We start from the raw sequence: 16,344 nt of genomic DNA, 5'->3' as shown, positions 1-16,344 counted from the left end.
TTTTCCCCATGCCAATGAGAAAATTACATCATGCTATTCAAACCAAAGAATGAACCTTTCTGAATATCACAAAAAGGTAGAAAATAGTCCATGAGGAATAATTAATGCCTTGGCCCTTGGTGAAAAAGAATCATTTGTTTACCAAACGGAAATGTCAGGGACAGAGCAGATTGCAGGTGTTGATATGAGGGTTGGACAGCGCAGCGTCCAGTTGGAGGCCTGTAGCTAGCAGTGTCCCCCAGGGCTCAGTGCCGGGGCCAGTCTTGCTCAACTTACTTACTTATACATCGATGACCTGGATGAATGCACAGAACACACCCTCAGCAAGTTTGCTGACAATACCAAACTGAGAGGAGTGGCCGACACACCAGAGGGCTGTGCTGCCATTCAGAGGGTCCTTGACAGGCTGGAGAGATGGACAGAGAGGAACCTCATGAAGTTCAACAAAGGCAAGTGCAGGGTCCTGCACGTAGGGAGGAATAACCCCAGGCACCAGTACAGACTGCAGAGGCTGACCTGCTGGAAAGCCGTTCTGCGGGAGTCCTCGTGGACAACAAGTTGACCATGAGCCAGCACTGTGCCCTTGTGGCCAAGAAGGCCAATGCTATCCCGGGTTGCATTAGGAAGTGCATTGCCAGCAGGTCAAGGGAGGTGATCCTGCCCCTCTACTCAGCCCTGGTGAGGCAACATCTGGAGGGCTGTGACCAGTTTTAGCCTCCCCAGTAGGACAGAGACCTGGAGCTACTGGAGCACGTCCAGCAAAGGTCTACTAAGTTGAAGAAGGGACTGGAGCATCTCTCCTATGAGGAACGGCTGCAAGGGCTGGGACTGTTCAGCCTGGAGAAGAGAAGACTGAGGGGGGATGTTATCAGTGTGCATAAGTATGTGAAAGGAGGATGTAAAGAGGATGGGGCCAGACTCTTTTCAGAGATGCTAAGCAATGGGACAAGAGTCAACAGGCACAACCTGAAACACAGGAAGCTCCGGCTGAAAATGAGGAAATACTTCTTTCCTGTGCGGGGTGACAGAGCACTGTAGTAGGTTGCCCAGAGAGGTTGTGGAGTCTCCATCCTTGGAAATACTCAAAAGCTGTCTGGACATGATCTTGTCTAACATGCTTTTGGTGACCCTGCTTGAGCAGGGTGGTTGGTCTAGATGATCTCCAGAGGTTGCTTCCAACCTTAATCATTCTGTGATTCTGTGGGATTCTGTAACTGTAAAGGAAGTTTATTTCACTAATTTACACTAGGTAGCTTCCAATGTAAAGATAAGTATCTTGACTCTAAGCTGTGTGTCCAACTCATATTTTTAAATAATTCATCTCAGACATTCTCACATACTTCTGGTGTCTGTGTTAATACATACGGTATTTTGGGTTAATTAGGGTTTCTTGCACACAGCCTGGTGAAGGTATAAAATTGGACATCCTACTCAGCTTCGATGGATAGGATCCTGTATAAGGAGATTCACTGCACCTGTTTTGAAATTGGGTTTTGGAGAGGTGAATCACTTTCCATGTTTCTATCTTTTTTTACTGATTAGGTAGAAGGGATTTGCCAGTATTTTAGACCTGACATTTGAGAGTATTGAAGAATTGAAACCTAAATGTAAGATGTCTAGAAATTGAAATGGTTTTACCTAAAGCTTGACAGTAAAGTATATGTAACATTGTAAAAGCAGCATGACTGACTAATTGTGGCAAAAAGAGAACTGAGAGAATCCTAAGTTTTCCTTAAATCATAATGTTTATTTGAATACCACAAGACAATACTGGAAATTTCTGTCAGTAGTCCTACTACAAAAGAGTACACATGCACTCTTAGCCCAGGGATTTTGAATAAAACTGTTTGCAGTCTGGGTTACCATCTGAAATGGTCAAAAGGCTGAGCAGAGCTAGCACATCACAGCTGCTTCTAGAGCTTTTGTCCTGAAGGGAAATATAGGCTTGTCATGGTTTACAACTGATCAGTGCATAAAACTTCATTAACTTAACAACAACAACAAAAGTTTTACAATATGTACTCTTCTCCCCTATATTTTATTAGAAGAAACACTTTAGTGTTTCTATTATTAGAATAGTAATAGTTCCCTCAGGTAACTGATAGTCATTGCTCAACATAACAAGTTATGGGTTTTGGATGCTACAAGCTATAGTGACATGCTGGATGTGATAAACCAATTTCTGTTTCCTACAATGAAAATCTTTTCCTTTTCCTTGTACGTACTTTTTTATTTCAAAATCATTTTCATTTTCAGTTGCATACATGGGTCACAATTCATCTAGCACACATTCAGTTAGCACTGTGTTCAAGACAGCCATTTGATGTGACATTCCTGGTGATATTTCTTTATGGGATTCAGCTGTATTCTTATTACACCGATTTTTTCACCTGTATGTCTTTGTATAGTCAGTAGCATCTTTAGCAAAGGATTAAACATGGGGTGACTGTAGTTGCTCAGTTCTGTGATACTCTGAACCATTTAGTTCTCACCCTTGCCTTTGGTGTAGGCTGCTATAAACTGAACATTGTTTTTATTAGGAAGCCCACCAGACATTCAAAAGAGTGTAACAGTGAATGTTTAAAAAGTTATCATTTGTGGAATCGACCTAATACAAGGCTTGACCTTGTCATACTGAAAAGTAACATGGCCTCCTTATAGTTCTGATAAACTGGAGATTTTTTTGGTGTCCTGCATGAGTGAGAATGAAGAGCCTATCACTGATAAACTTAAATTAGGGATATCTACACAATCACTTATTTTTAATGGGAAAGATATGCATTAAACTATATGCACGTATCTAGTTTCTCTTCTATAGTCTTTTGTGCAACTGTTTTCACTGACGCATAGAACAAAAAAATACCAAACAAATCTTTGCAGAGACTGGTTGTTTATTCTGTTACATAGTGCATGTGTTAAAATTCAATTCTTTTTCTTCCTATGAATGTTTATGAGAGTAGATGCTGTTAAAGCTTTGGACCAAACCCAAAATTGTCTTAAATCCATGTAGCTTTATCAAATTCAGTGTTGTTACTTTGCTTGCCATACACTGAGAAAGTGTATTATTTTCCAGAGCAAATTTTATCAGCCTGATTTGTTACATGTACAAAGGTGGTCCTTCCAAAGGAAAACTCTATATGCTACAATAATCTCCAGATAAAACACACTTCCATGAGTTAAAAAGTATTATTATTGTGATGATGATAATTACAGTGTATATTTTATTTGAAATTTACCAATTTGATCACAGTTTTCTTTTCTTAGTGAGGTTTTTGTTCCACATATGTCAGCTTCTTCCAAATCACAGTCCCTTCCACAGCTACAGACTATTAAAAACAGAGAGGGATATAGTTTCAAAGCAGTGTGTAGGAGGTATTAGCACAAATCCTGTTATACATGAACAGATTTTAGCACATACCTCCCTTGCAGTGATTTGAAAATGTATTCCTACATATAAAAATACCTGCATGGTTGGTAATATAGAGAATAGACTTTCTCTGCTTTGTTAGAAGAGCTTTATATTCTTTGAAGTGCCTACACTAATTCAAATTAACCCTTTTGTAACAAACAAGGGGGAAGTCTGTGATTATGCAGAAGTTCGTCTCCAGAGATTTATTCAAAAGCCCACAGAGTTTAGTGTGATTTTCTTTTTCAGCTTGATCCACTAAACCAACAAACATTCAAGCAGCAACATTAAAGCTAACAAATAAAATACAGGAAATCAACCAAAACCCAAACAAAACATAACAAAATATAAAGTGAGAAATCAATAGAGATGTGAAATAGACTCTCTGTACTTATCCCATCAGGGCTTTCTGGATCAGTGGTGTTTTTGTTTTGTTTTATTTTGTTTTGTTTTTTACCCAAAGTAGATTTACAAAAATGTGACTTACACTTGCTGCTTTTGATGATGTACTGTCAGCATGTGATGGGAATACATATACGCACAAGTCCAATGACTGGGACTTTTTAAATCAAACTAGTCATCTATCAAAGGCAGAACCCTACCTACCAAAGGCCCTCATGAGTTTCTGTAGAAACAGTTTCTGTCTTCTTTAAAGATGATGGTACAGTAGCCATCTCTACCAGACATTTGTATCTAGCATACTTAATACAGAGCTTTTTTTTTTTTTTTTTAAGTATGAGACTGCTGAAAATGATCTTATCTAATTAAACAGAGAACAGCCTCAATAGCTACACAGTTGCATCATCTGCTTGAGTTCTTTTAATTTTTTTTCCAAAATAATCTCTGTTGCCAAGAAATTATGTGTAATAGCTATCAAATTATATATTTTTTATCCTGTTTACATACTTTAATTTTTCAATTGTATTAAATCTTGTATCACACATTCTTAGAAGAAGAAAGTCAGAAAGCTAATTTAATTTTCTTGTATTATTTATTGATTTATACAATTTAATAAGATTTTTTCTTTCTCAAATAGACCGAGAGCCAACAGATTTAGGACAAGTATCAGATCACCTTCATTGGCACATATGATGGAAAAGAGTGGAGTTTAATCTCCCAGGTCAAAAATAAATATTTTGACTCTTTTGGCACCCTAGTCAACTGTCTCATAGTGCTCCCGTTTCAGAAAACATTTTTTTTTGTTCTAAAAAATCTAAGCATCCGTGGGTACTGGACACATCCTTCCCTGAATAACAAGACACCCGCCTCCTCCGTCAGCTCTGTCACAATTCAGAGAGAGATGCTCCAAATCTGTCTCTAAGAACCCGGTGCCCATCTTTCCTGTAGTATGGATCGTCGTCCCACTCATCAGGTAGCGGCAAGCATGAGGCAGCAATTGCATTTCATTTGACTGGATCTCCAGATAGAATTTAGCTAGAAGAATTGTAATTCCAGCTTGGTATCTGTTCAAGAACAATGTTGTTTTTGAAAAGACTAGCAGATCTTTGACACCTATACATGGCTCTTTCTCCTCTGTTTTAAGAAATTTTGGTAGAACAACTGACCATGGTTATAGTACAAAAAAGAAGGGAGACTACCACCAGCAGAAGCTCAGCTATTGTCCAGTTCTGACATTATTTTATCTGTGAGAACTAGAAAAATGACTCTCCAAGATGGTAGAAAAATACTGATGCTTCAAATATGGCATGCTTGAGGGAAAAAAAAAGAAAAAAACAAAACACTTAAGGACTGAAAAATAAATGTTCAAAGGAGCACTATACATATTTAACTGCATTTTAACAATCTCAAGTGCATCATTTATGATGAAATGAGACACAGATATTTTCTGCTTCTTAGACAACAATGTGTTACACACCAGAGAGAAATCAAGATTAGTTACAGTACATTTGATGTCCAAGCATTTTCTGGTTTACTACATCTTTTAGAAGTGTTTTTTCTTTTTTTTTTTTTCTTACAGTGGAGTGCTGTACAATTATTATCCTGCGGTGGGATAAGCCAGAAGCTGAACAGTTACTCTAAGCTTGTCACCTCTCTCTGGAACTGGTCTGAAGATGTCTGAAAGTAAGACCCTGTGTAATTTGTTTTTCTAAACGCATCACTCTTCAAGAACTATAGGGGAGCGAGGTTAATCCCATCCCAAAAGTTTTTATGATATATTCAACCATAAGCATGTGAGGAAGTGGATGCCTGTTCATTAGAGCACTTCAGGCCCTTGAGCAAGAGCTTAAGTACATACCTAACTACCTTGCTTAATAGAAATGGGATTTATGCTTATACTTGTGATCTTCATAAGAATTATTCTGGATAATTTTGTGGTAATATAATCAGGCTACAAAAATTAACCAAGAAACACATGGTGATTTAATTGTTTGCCTTTTTAGCTAATCAATAGAGTTCTGGAGGATGGACATAATTCCAAATACATTTTAGCGGATGCAACATAAAGTGAGACCAATATTTCATATTCATTTCTTTCACACCCTTGTTGTAAAGCAAGACACAGAGGTTTATTCAGTTTCTTTCCTCCTTCCCTCCTGCCTGTAAGAAGCTTGCAGGCTCATCAAATTCAGATATGCAAACAGACAAAAGCGATCCTCCCGGCTACCTAATTCTAATTCAAGCTGCTTTGCACAGTTACATTATTAGGAGGCCACATTGTGCCAGAATGATTGCCTTTTCTGCATACTTATTAGCTAGCTCACTGCCTGGAAATGTTTTGTCCTGTACTGAATATTTTGGATGCCCTCTTGAAAAGAAACTCAGCTGCCTCACAGGCCTTGCTCCTGTCCAACCTGGCAGATCACCTAGGTTAGATACACCTGATCACTGTCCAGTGTATTATGCAGAATGTCTCATTCCTTTATGGACTGAATCTCATAGAACGTGTTTATATAAATCATAAGTTAACTTTCAGGTTTTTCTGTAGCAGGAGTACAAGTAGATGTCATCTATTGATTTGAAAAAAAAATGGAAAACATTCTCTATTAAGACCTATACCTTAAGTGATTTATGAAAAAAAACTTCCTGGTATATATCTGTATAATTTTATAGGATATTTCCATAAGGAACACATAAAGCAAGTCCATATAGAAAACTACAGAAGTGCCCAATCCATAAGTACTTTCAAACAGAGGAATAATTTTGGATTATTCCTTCCTTACTAGGCCTTGGGGAATAATTTTCAGTAAATGGTATACTGAGCAAATTTAACCTCCTTTTTTTTTTTTTGTGGAATGACAGTGAGCAGACTAGGATTTCTTCTGCTTCATTCAATGTTCACATTTACTGGATTATTTTTGTATTAGTTGAATTTTTCTTTTTTATTCACTAAATTGAAATAATGGAAAGAAACAAACTACTCTTTCTTTGTGCATATGACATAGCTCAAAGATAAACACTACTTTATCTGATGCACTGCTTCCATCACACTTTTCTTGGGACTCTGACTGCACCGTTAATAACTCTTATGTGTGACTAGAAAGCTAACACCTAACCCCAAGTAGTCACAAGTATTTGCATTGACTAATTCCTTCATCTTTTCCTCTGTTTTTATTCTGTCATCTAAATGAATAAGGTATAAAACTACCTTATTTTAAAGGTTATAAAAAAAACATTTGCCAGCTGTTAGTTTTATCATATTGTTAAGGTCCATTATCTCAAGCACCTTGCTGTACCCAAGGCTATGCAGAACTTCAGATTTATACTAATAATTACTGAAAAATCTATGAGTAAATTGTTAACTTGATTATTTAATTTCTTCTGAGGCAGAGTTCTGGGAAATGCTTTAAGAATGTTCTTCTGTTCTGGGAAAGTGTCCCATCCTGTTTGACACAAGGGCCTCTACCATGGATGTGTACTGACTGAAACCTTTCCTGAGGTTTTTCTCATATTTCATAAGAGATGAACTCAGACTGCAGCCTTTTCATCAGTGGACACACAGACACAATTTCTTTTTTTTTCTTTTCTTTCTTTCTCTTTTTTTTTTTTTTGGCATTTAATATCTTTGAAATTCTGATTCAATTTTTGTCCATGTAGGTGTGTGAGGGAGGCAAATATTCTGACATACGTACATGTGCATAAGCAGAGTGTATTTACATAAACTTCTTATCCTTAGAAGTTTTGGTAGATAAGCTGCAAATTGCCTAAATACATGGGTGAAAGTTCCTATGTCTCAGACTACAGAAAATGGAGGGTAGTGAGGATGATCACAGGCAGTTAGGGTAAAATTTACAGGTTTGTCCAGCTACATGTCCATAGAGGATTGCTATGTGCTGTGATCAAACAACATGTGGATTATTTTTGAATGTGAGCACTGGAAGACATGTTCACATGCCCAAGGTAAACATTAAGAAAAAAAAAAAAACATAAAAATTAGAGTGCTCTCTTCTAATTGTATCCATTCAGAAGTCAGATATTTACTGATAATTATTCATACAGGTTCCTTTCATATGTGATGGACAAAGGAACCTCCAGAGGCTGATTTGTTTTAAACATTTATTTTATGTTTCTTCAGTGCATACTGAGGAGCCTAAGTAGCTTAGCCCAGATAGCTGAAGTTAGATGAAAAGAATTCCAGTCAATGATTATTATTTCCCATAGCACCTTCTGTGTTTTCCTGAGCCTTTCATCTGCATCTTCTGCCAGTAGAAATACTGGCAATTGGAGGATGGGTCTTGGAGAACCCACCAGATGCAGCATTATTATCTCAACCATACCTGACATAGGAATTTTTAGATGGTTTTAGCAGGAGCTGTTAAAATTTCTCTAGAGAACCCAAGTAGATTCCTGAATGTGGAAGTATACTATTTAATCAGATTATAGAATATATGACATAGATTTTAGGCCTATGTTTCTGGAAGACATGATAATGCCATGTGTAATTTTGGATATATACGGGATTTAGCCCTATATGAGTTAAACAGAAAGCAGTTGTTTTTTTTTCAATGCTAAAGAGGAGATTTCTGCTGTGCATATCTTATATGGAGTTATCTATGGATTGTCATCAAGCTTCAGAAAAAAGAGAATTCATCACAATGATGGATCTACAAGACCTACAGGAATCCAACTTCTTACAGAGATCACCTGAGGATTTCTGTTTTAAAATCTGGAAAACAATGCCAAAAAATAGCAATAAATTGGAACAGCAATGAAGAAGTTGCTGTACACGACATTTCATTTCTGGATGGCAGCAAAGATCAATGTAGTTGCCTACAGCTCATGAATTAATATCTCTAGCTACCAAGGAATCAAATACTGTTACACAGGTTTCTGCTCTCATTGTAAGCTTCTCACCATAATAACGTAGCACTGCAAGAGTTTCAAAGTAGCAGATTCTTTCAGACAGAATATCAAGGAAAGAAATCATTACCCAGCCTCAGTTACCCAATCTCCTTCAATAAAAGATTCTACTGTTATGTATATATGCGTGTGTATATATATATGTATATATATGCACACATATTTTTGCTGTGCTAGAAAGCAAGCTGGGCAGCAGCAGCAAGGCTTCTCATCTGCCTCTCCTAAAAACCGTGATTTGATCAAGGGTGTGACCTCCGAAGCAGACATATCTGAAGGGCAAAATGGGACCTAGAAAAGGGGCCTAACATTTGGATGGATTCTGTGAGACCCCTAAAAGAAGTAAAGAGCAGACAAGATTCAAAATGAAAGAAATAAGGAAAATCTCATTGCAGTCTACAGAAATGACCGTGGAATAATTTGTTGCAACCCAAGAAGTCACTGAAATTTGCTAGGCTTGGAGGAAAAATGCAGCAAAGGGACCATGCTTCAAAGAGTGTGAATAGGGAGAGAGCGATTTGTTTCTGAACTTTTCCTTTTAATCTATTTCACCTAGAAACCTGAGTGTTCTCTACTTAAAGAATTAGCTCATTCCAGTAGAGTATTTTGTGACCTAATGAAATCTTACTTTAGAGACAGTGGGTTCCTTTCATGACTTTTGGTATGCTCATATTAAAGAAAAAGTCCAGGCAGTTTAACTTGCACTGCTCTGGCTGATAGAAGGTCTTTTCATACCTTTCTGGTGCAGCGTAAGGAGCACAAGAACTGATAAGTCTCACTCTTTTCCCTGCTAACACCTCTTTTCCCTTCTTAGACTGAAAAGAGAGCATATGCCAGAGCGAGACCTGGAGACCTACAATTTACTTCCTCCGCTTCTCCCCATGTGCATGATTGCTCTGAGCTAATTTCAGAATGGCCATTCAGTCCTAAAAACCTGGCTGGCTTTACCGGTGATACCACTGTATGTTTTTGTTGCTTTTTCCCTGTCCATTCTGACACAAAAACCATCAGCATGCTGCAACCTCTTTTTCACAAAATCTGGAGAGTCCTTCTGTAAACCTTAGTGAGGTTTGTATCTAGGCTCCTAGTGAAAACAGGCTATACGTGCTTTGACATGTGCAGATCATGGCAGTGTTTAGCTGCTTAATAGATTTTCCAGTGTGGAGGAGTACATAGCCAAACTGCTAATCTGTTAGCAATGCTTACATAATATGAAGCAATACAATCTAATGAGATCTGACCTGAAACCACAGCTTCCTTATACTGTATCACAAATGTAAAGGAACAGCAAGTATTTGAAAGGCAGTGAAAGGTTTCTGATCTGTTGAAACTCACTGAATATCCTTATTCAGCGCAGTTAATGCCCTAGGTACATTAAATTACACTGAGCATGGTATTTTTTTTTCAGATGCACTTTTCTATGAAGTGATTTAAAATGACATCAAAGCCCTATACTGTAAAGAGATCAATTTAGGTGGCTTCAGAAACTGTAAAGTTTGATTTTAACTTTAATTGAAAGTTTAGTTCTTTCCCCTCCTCATATTGGTATCAGATTATTTCCCATTAAACAGGCTTTTTGTAAAAACATTTAAAAAGGTGAAATAAGAGCTAATATATATGTATATATACATGATATGTTTTTAGCATTTTTTTACTGTAAAACAAGGGGACAAACATTTAAACTATCATCTGAATGATTTCTGCTGAACTCAAAAAGAAACACAAAGAATTCCTGCTGCTATATTTTTCTTGACCTATTTTCACATATACTCTATTAGTATACTATGTTCAAATCATTATTTTCCAAAATTTTTATACCAGGGATGAACTTCTTTTCCTGGACTAAAATGACAGATCTTCCCAAGCAATCAATATCCCTCTGGTTGTACTGGTCACATAACATATCCTGCTCAACTACAATCCAAGGCCAAGGACTGACTGCTAAGGGCAAACAGGTAGAGTACAAAAATTATCATATTCACCAGTCTCTTGAAGTATTACTGTGCCATGGAAACCCTTTGGCAATCATTGGTCTGCATGAATGCTTTACATCACTTTTGCACTTTTCAGAGTGACTTCAATCATTTTGCTCTTGCATGGAAAGATCTTGAGTTGCTGTTTACTTTGTGTTCCAGAACTGGTATCACCACATGCCTGGTTGGGATTCAGGGTGCCTTCAGATTTGTTTTTGTAAATGTGGTGCGCTAAGAGACAGGCATATCAAAAATTCCTCACTGGAAAACAAATGTATTAAAAACCTCTCTTTCCCCTAAACCTCCAAATGCCTTGGTGTACCATTATATATACCATCATTGCCAACATCATTTCAAAGGCTTGCAGAGCTCTGACTGACTTCTAGAACTCCTCTGTTTGCTGAGTACTTTTCTTTCCTCATCTAAAACTGATTTGATTGCTGTTAAAGAACATTTTTTTTTCCCAAGGATGAAATATATAATAGTCTCATTAACAAGTCAACCCTAGCAGAGGAACTTGGTGCCAGTATAATGCAAGGAATAAGCACATTGAGGATAGAATCAGTATGCAGGTGTTAACCAAGGATAGGAATTGGTAGGAAGAAATGTAATCTGAAATAGATTTAAAGAAAATAGGATTTTTATAAGGTTAGGGAATGAATAGCATAGTAAATTATGTTATATAAAAATAATCTAGATGGCTTGCTTAGACTAGATATCTACTGCTTCTATTATAAGACACCTGCTTGCAATGAACTTGGAGGTAAGTACCATAAGAAAATATAATATATAGGAGGTAGGTATTCATAATGACTTTTTCTTGGTTCGTAGTGGAGATAAAACCTGACTGATTGGTATTGCTAGAGTGCTGAACAGGTTAGCTATTATTTCACACACAAAAAAAAAAAAAAAAAAAAACTCCAGAAAATAATTTGTTCTGAGGATAGGTTTAATATATAATAACTCCAAGCAAAAGTATAGTGAGATCAAAAGTGAAGAATTCAAGAATTTTCTCTCATAGCCATGTAGAAACAGAACTTACCTTTTTGCTGATTGTTTTTGGCATAAAAGCTCTGTATAATCTATTTTTTCTCTCCTAACCAAATAATTTGATCACTGTTGAAGACAGGATCATGAGCCAAATAGAGCTACAACCTCATCTCTACAATTACTTCGCTCTAGATTTGTACCCTTGCATTTAATCTATCCCTTGTATATTGTAGTGTATAGTGAAGATGTCTCTGACAGAGGTGCCCTGCAACACTTTACATGTGAAATTATAGTCGTAGCAAAGTCTTACCACATCTTAAAGGCTGTGCTTAGTTTGGATTAGGCCTCTACGTAGGCATCAGGCCCCAACAGGCACCAGAGGGAGACCTGCTGAGCACACCCAATGGCTGGCAGCAAAAAAGCTTGTAAAACTGAGGCTCTGACTTTGTAACAATTCCCTCAAACTGGTCTTGATTTCAATAACGAAAAGACAAGGTTTTGCATATTGTCCAGTTATGTCCAAATAACACAAAAGTAGAAGAACTTTGCATCCAAGGGAGAAGCTTTGACACCATATTTCACTTTCAAGCCAAACCCCCCCCCCAAAACCCAAGCACTTAATTAAAATAAAAGCAAAAAAGAAAACTTTCTAAACAGTTATTTCCCTCTGCTGTCTCTTTGTATTTGGCTTCTCTTTGGAGGTTGATCTTGAGTGGAAAATTCTAAACAAAAATGAAGGCATTGCCCTCAGGATTGTTTGCAGCTCATTCAGCCATGACAATCTGTAAAATTCCAGCAGCAGGAGAGAAGGACCAATTAAAGCAAAATACTTGTGCTGTGATTTTGAACACATATATACAGGATCTACTGTTTTCTTGTTGCAGTTCTACAGTTTTTGCTGGAGTCACATCTGCCGTAAATTCAGTTAAAATCAGCTCTCTATAGCTCTCTATTTATTAAGTCACCCTAGCTCTTTTGAAAAATGCAATAAAATACAACTAGAAAAGGATTTTCATCTGTGTTGGAGTAGGCTAAGGTGAATAAATCTCTGTCCAATTCATCTGATATCTGGTTAGGAGGGACATTGTCACTTTGTTCATTTGAAAAGAAAGAAGAACTCACAAAGAGGGAAGTCTAAAAATAAAAAGTAACTGTGACTTCTTTACTTCGTATGTATTTTGTTCTACTAGATACTTACAGAATCCTTTCCATGAGCATGGCTGACATTGCATCCTGAGCTAAGAAGGTACAATTGAAGTACTTTGAACAGTCCTGGCACTGCCTAGACTGAGGCATCTTACATTGGTTTATAGGCACCTACTTGAATTCATTAAGACACTATATATGCTCCTGACTTCAGGTGCTCTTAGTTGGACTGAAATTTGATGCCCTATAGTAGAATTTTTAAATTCTTGTGATGGGTAAGATTCAGCTTAATTGAATTTAGCCATAAAAAAATACCCCTAGTTAAAGCTAGTCAGCTATACTCCCTTTATAATGTGTGGCATCACCAGAGGATAAATCATTCATATGTGTCTATAGAGATAGCTAATGATCTGGATGTAAATCTCTGGCTATGTTTTTCTGTAGAAGGTAGGAACTGTGTTCTTCTAATTCCCAGAAAACACCCCTTCTTCCTTTTTGATAGCAGCCTTCATAGTTCAAGTTCAATATTTGCTGTAATACAATATGCAATATTCACAGTGAATGAACCATATCTGCTGACTTGACACAACAAGAGCAAAACCACAAATTCTTCTCAGTGGAGGTATGTTTGGGCTGAGGCAACAAGCAAATATTTAGAGTGGACTGCTCTTATCACTAGTGCTATGTTGATGAGGAGAGACATATTCCTAATATCTTCTTTATGCCTAATGATCTGAAAAGACAGCAGGGATGTCAGATGCCTCTCAGTGACCTACAAGGAGACAGGAGAGATTGTCTGTACTCTTTATTCAGAGTTGTGACTAGTGCAGCAAGCTAGACCTTCATGCTGTCTAACCTCTGAATGGGACAGTATGCAGTGGTATTCCCCAGAGCCCCCTTTTTTCCACTAAATAAAATAATGCTGAGGCAATTGCAGTGAATTTTTTTTAAAGGAATATATATGTCTCCATCTTCCTTCCTCCTTCCAGTCCCCCCTGTGTGTGTTCATTGTCACTTTAGCCTGCCCTCCCAGTTCTCAGCATAGGTACTGCCTGCGTATCAGTTTGTGTCTGGGCTCCCTTCTGGAGTAAGCCACTAGTTCTCTGTGAGATTAAACGGTGAGAATTCCAGTTTTGTATAGCTGCAGCATGCCAAACCTTGTCCCTTACTTATTTCCCCCCTGAATTTGAGCCTCCAGAAACTACTTGCCTATTCTCTCAACCTCAGTTCTAACAAAATAGCAATTAGTGAAAAACAGTTCCCTAAGGAAGATTCCCCCTCCAGGGACTTTCTGCCTAGTTCAATTTATAAAGCATTATTTGTTACTTCTTTTAATGATAATAAGACCAAGTGTAAACTTGTTCCTAGGAGTAGATTATGGAGACTTATGCTTAGGAGTAAATACACATTAATTTATATTGTCCAGCTGAAACAGAGGATGATACTCAAAGAAATGTATGCAATTGGTTTCTGCAGCTTTAAGACTTAATTATTATATCCAAATGTAATTCTATTTATGAAGTTTAAAAAAAGCCAACAAGATTTTCAGAGTCTGAAGGCCTTGAAATTGCACATGAGTTTAGGGTCTCATATACATGGGCTGCAGCACAACATTGTTTAGCTCCACTGGCAATATCTGCAATTACAAGTACAAAAACTCAGCTGTCAAACAAATTAAACTAAGCCTTACTGCATAAAGCATGTTATTTAATCTCCACAATCTGTTTGCCACCCATTGAGATACGACTACATTAATGCATTAAATTAAGTGATTTCATTTTACAACGTGCATACAAATCAATACAGCAAGTGAGAGAATATTAACTAATCTAAGTGCTAATTAAAGAGCAATAAGACACTGATGGCTGCTTTTATCTTAATATTTAAAAGTTAGTTTTTGAATTATTATCTAAGGTCCAACACCCTTTCATACTCAACCAGAACATGCAGCTATTTATATTATTAAAATGCTACACCTCATATTAACAGACTATAGTGAGGATAAATGTATCTGCAATAGGAACAGTAAGATGTGTAGTCTTTTAGTAAGCGTGTCAACAATTATCTAACAAATATTATTTCATTCTATGTTATGCATTCTCAAATAGCACAGCATACACCTTATTTGAATTTGAACAGATTTAAATTAATAAATTACTGGAGTAATCTATGATCACTCTTTTCTGCTTGTAAATTTTGCATGAACCTTGAGATAAGATTATGAGTTTAAAAAAAAATTGCCATACAACTGTAAGTTATATATTGTTCTTGTTTCAAGGGGAAGGTTAAATGAGCTTCTTAAATAACATTTTACTATCCTGCAACTCCAAACGTTATTAGTTAACGAGGCTGAATGTCTCAGGGGTGTACTCCTCTTATCTACAAGGCAGAAGCTTTCATTCCACCCTGATTAAGCAAAAGTGCTTAAGTGTGTGCTAAATTTTTGTTTCTAGCCTTTTGACCGCAGTGCTGATATTAAATACATATCTGTTTTATTCTTTTATCCATTTACCTTGTTTTCCTCCTATAGTTTTCTACCTCTTAAAGTAAAGGATAAAAAGTGCCAGATGAAAATGTGCTTTATTTCTGTGCAAAACTAGCAAAGCCAAATTAAGGAACACAGAGGCAGTGTTTCAGACTCTAAAGAGGAGACATCCTAAACTAGTCACATAGTTCTCATTTTCAAGTATTTCTCTGCATCCTTCAGAGATAAACACGTGTGTGAGAGGATCAGTGAAACTGAGAATCTGATTTTTGTGACCCTGAGTACTAGCACAGCCCTGAAGCTAACGCTTTGTTACTGACCCAGAAGTCCCTTAATTTCTGGTTATTTTACAGATGCTAGGCTTTAGTCAGAATTCAAAGTTACATAGCAAAAAATTATTTCACTACTAACTTGTGTTGGCAGTATACTTGCCATGAAGTTTTATCATCCTTTTCTTATGTTTTTACAAGCTTGGGGACTCTTTGTAAAGACAAGACTGCCAAAGATCACATTAACTTTTTGAAGGAATATTTATGAGATCAGTGGAATTATGATATGATTCTTGTCTGCTCTGCTACCCTTGATCTCCATGTGCTTGATCTCTGTGTACTTATCTACATATTAAGATCATTAAGTACCTACTAAGGCAACTTAAGGTGGAGAAACTCTGCCATTGAGTTGGCTAAGTACAATGAGAGTTTGAGGATAGATATCTACCTGCAAAAGCAAATCTAAAGAACGTAATCCTTTTCCATGTTTTTTAAAAAAATAGATTAATATTGTCTTCAGGAAAGCACTTGTCTGTTCAGTGGTATGGAGGCTACAGAACATAAATCAATACTTTTACTGGTACCCCTATTCTTTTTCAAGTTACAATAGCAAATAGTTACTTTTACACAAAAACACCCTCTAGTCTTTCTTGATTTACAGTGATAAACTGACATACTATATATCTTCCAGAGTAAAATGTAGTCTTTCCTCAGGTTATCATTTTCTTGTCTCCTGTGAGAACTGAAGTTTCCTTTAGT

Source organism: Rhea pennata, chromosome 1, assembly GCF_028389875.1.
Source record: "Rhea pennata isolate bPtePen1 chromosome 1, bPtePen1.pri, whole genome shotgun sequence".
Taxonomy (NCBI): domain Eukaryota; kingdom Metazoa; phylum Chordata; class Aves; order Rheiformes; family Rheidae; genus Rhea; species Rhea pennata.
Note: the sequence above shows the minus strand (reverse complement) of the source record.